The sequence below is a fragment of the Rhagoletis pomonella genome, unplaced genomic scaffold (genome assembly GCF_013731165.1).
Source record: "Rhagoletis pomonella isolate Grant_MI unplaced genomic scaffold, Rhpom_1.0 Rhpom_scaffold_00017, whole genome shotgun sequence".
Lineage (NCBI taxonomy): Eukaryota > Metazoa > Arthropoda > Insecta > Diptera > Tephritidae > Rhagoletis > Rhagoletis pomonella.
The window spans coordinates 2225284-2229201 of record NW_023458571.1 but is presented as its reverse complement, the minus strand read 5'-3'; the positions used below and the strand labels follow the sequence as shown (position 1 = coordinate 2229201).

At 34.5% G+C, this 3918-nt stretch overlaps 1 protein-coding gene across 6 annotated transcripts in view; it reads right to left on the bottom strand.

Moving 5' to 3' along the window:
* The window catches only part of LOC118749519 (vascular endothelial growth factor A-A-like), a 228222-nt gene that overhangs the window by 157182 nt on the left and 67122 nt on the right, over positions 1-3918 (bottom strand). The window lies entirely within an intron of this gene.

Genomic DNA, 3918 nt, shown 5'->3' with positions numbered 1-3918 from the left:
AAAATAAAGGTAGTTGTAGAGAAAAGGATATAGATAAAGGCACAGAGACTCAATCTCGGAACTATTTCGGGATTCTCGGGACTTATCGATATAATCGATATTTTGTTGGTTTTTTTATCGATTTTGTTATCGATATTGTTATGGATTTTGCTATCGATATTTTTGGAACTTATCGATATAATGATCGATATTTTTATCGATTTTGTTATCTCTTTATTATCGATTTTGTTATCGATTTTATTATCGATTTTGTTATCGATATTTTTATCGATTTTGTTATCGATATTTTTATTGGTTTTGTTATCGATATTTTTATCGATTTTGTTATCGATTTTGCTAACGATTTTGTTATCGATATTTTTATAGATTTTGTTATCGATATTTTCAGAACTTATCGATATAATGATCGATTTTATTTATTTTGCTATCGATATTTTCACTTATCGATATAATGATCGATATTTTTATCGATTTTGTTATCGCCATTTTAATCGATTTTGTCATCGGTTTTGTTATCGATACTTTTATCGATTTTGTTATCGATACTTTCGGAAATTATCGATATAATGATCGATTTTGTTATTTATTTTTCTATCGATATTTTCCGTTTCTTATCGATATAATGATCGATATTTTTATCGATTTTGTTATCGACACTTTAATCGATTTTGTTATCGATTTTATTATAGATTATTTATCGATTTTGTTATCGATATTTTTATCGATTTTGATATCGATATTTTTATCGGTTTTGTTATCGATATTTTTATCGTTTTTGCTATCGATATTATAATCGACTTTGTTACCGATATTTTTATCGATTTTGTTGTCGATATTATATACCAATATTTTTATAGATTTTTCTATTGATATTGTTATCAATAACCATACCACGTATTCTACGTTTAAATATAGCGGCTGTATCTCCGATACAGCCTGCAGACCAAGACGAAGGCGCTGGACTGTTCCTTTTTTTCTTAGTGGCTAAAGGAACATATTGCGAGGTAATTCTAAGATATCGAAGAGTATAATTTATTTGGCTCACAGTTTTATTAACATGATCCTCACAAGTTAGCAAGACAAACCCAAGATTTGTAACTTTGTCAACTAGTTTAAGTGGACTAGTACCAATATGCAATGGTGGAATCACGGAAGGCTCAATTTTTCCTTTAAATATAGGCAGTACATATTACTTCTGCGCATTAAGATGAAGTAGAATTTCCTTCGACCACTCAAAGATGGAGTGCCAAATCCTCATTAAGCCTGTAGCTAAGGTCTTCGACCAACCCTATTCTGTTGGAGAGATACAGTTGAACGTCATCTGCATACGCACATACATGGACATTCAAGCATCTCGTAAATATATCAAGGATAAACATACTAAATAGTAGAGGGCCAAGAATGGAGCAGTGTGGCACGCCTGAAGAGATGGGGGCAAGTTCAGAGAGCTTATTACCAGACTTAACTTTTTGGAATCTATTACTTAAGTAATCTTTAAGCAGCCTTACTGCGCTTTCACTGTAACCAAAATAGTTAGCTTACTTATTAGACAACAATGTGTGATTAACGGAATCAAAGGCTTTGGAGAAATCGAGTAGGCAAAGCAAGGTAAGGTCCTTGATCGAAATGGTGGCGAATATCATCCAACACTTTTACAATTGCCGTTGAACAACTATGTTGGGGCCTGAAACCAGATTGAAGTTGACTCAGCAGCTTATTCTTCTCAATAAAATGCATAACCTGTTGAGCTATAAGACTTTCGAAGAACGCACTTAGCTACATCGTTCTCAAAGACTGAATTGAATTAAAATTTTTCTGCCAAGTAAGACTTAACAGGTCTGCTCCTTGGGACCAATGCACCAATATTCGATGGACAGTTTTTGGATACAAAGAACTCATTTAGCAAATCGGCATCGAGTTGGCATGGAGCCTCCGACCCCGAGCGCACACCCAACCGTTTCAAATTTGACCACAACTGCTTGGAACTGCACCAGAAACTTGAATCTGGTTAAAGTCTATAGGATTTCCTCATTAATTTTGTACCCTCAAAGCACATTTCTATGAATTTTTTAAATCAATTTTGAATTACTGACGTCAGAGTGAAAAACTAAAAACGCAATTTTACTATATTTGGCCCAGGGTTTCGCGAATATATTGACATTTATGTTTAAAATTTACTATCGCGCGGTGTTATATGTATAATGAGCTAGACATTCATACAAAAAATATTAATTATTAAATAAACAAGTAAGAAAGTCTAAGTTCGGGCGGAGCCGAACATTAAATACCCGGCGCAAGTAATAAATATATGATTTATATTGGAACGAACTTCCGTCATACCTTGTCAAGTTTGGTTTGCAGACAAACCGGTTTCGGCGTTGTGCCATCTTCAGTGTCATTTTTCGGAATTAAATATATGTTTTTCACTTTTCCGAAAACTACCGCTACATGGTAAGCCGGGGTGGTGTTACCTCTATTTTAAACATCTTCGATAGAACGTTCAGTTATACATAATGAGATAAACTTATATAGTCATATGTGGGCGGTATCGCGGCCATTTTCCAAAATCCAATTCCAAGGGATTGTTATTAGTATCAATTTTGGGTAAATTAGTGTCCTTAAATTTCGAAATACATAAGTTTCAAACATTCTGAAATTTACCGTTATATGAAAAGTGGTCGTAATGTTAGTCCGATTTCAATGATTTTCAACGCTTTGCTTTTACGTGGCAAGCACAATAACCGCACCGTGTTTTGTACAAATTGGTAGAACGGTTACCGAGATACATATATGTGATCATAAGTGGGCGTTGCCACCCCCATTTTCCAAAATCTTATCACAAACGTATTTCTTGGTAAAAAATTGTTGCAAGCATCAATTTTGAATAAATTAGCTTCAGGATTTACTAATTTATCGAAGATTTCGTATTTCTCTAAAGTACCGTTATGTGGGATGTGGGCATGGTTATTGTCCGATTTTAAAAATTTTCAGACCTTTGGTATGCTGTACCAGAGCCAACAATTGTACTAAGTTTGGGAGAAATCGGTGGAGCGGTTACCAAGATATACACATGTAACCATAAGTGGGCGTGGCTACGACCATTTTTCAAAAATTTATAATATTCTTATTTTTCGCCTAAAACGTATTGTAAATATCTTTTTTGAGTGAATAATCTTCAGTAGTTACTAAAATATCGCAGTTTTCGTATTTCTGAAAACTACAGTTATATGGGAGGTAGGCGTGGTTATTGTCCGATTTTGCCCATTTTCAATACCATCCGTCCCGAAAGAAGTGCACGTACAAAGTTTCGTTAAGATATCTCAATTTTTACTCGAGTGCACAGACGGACGGACAGACAGTCACTGCTTAATCGATTTCTCTTTTCATTCTGATCATTTACATATACATTTGTCTATATCTATCTCGATTCGTTTTGCCTGTTACAAACAACCGTTATGTGAAAAAAGTTATAGTACCCTTGTGCACAAGTGCGCTCGGGTATAAAAACGAAATATAGCCAATACTGGTCAAGAAAAGGAGTTTCTATTATTGCCATCAGTGCAAATTACAAATCCCGAAAATACTTGGGATTCGAGACCTTAAAAAGTCCGGGATCCCGAGATTAACATTCCTAATACATACACATATGATAATCCTAGCAGATAGCGAAAATCAGAACACAAAAACTTATTGACGAAAGTACGAAAACAACACATTCCTAAAGTTGCCCTTGTTTAAGTTGCAGCGAGTAGCAGCTCGAATAGAATTCCATAAACCCGTGGCGTTGACAAAATATAGTCTTGCAGAGTTAAGATAATTATAGCTAGTTACAATTAAGTCGCTTATAACGGCAGATTTTGGAAAGGTTGGCTTATTCTGTGTAGGCACCTTATCCGATATTAAACGGAATATAAAAAT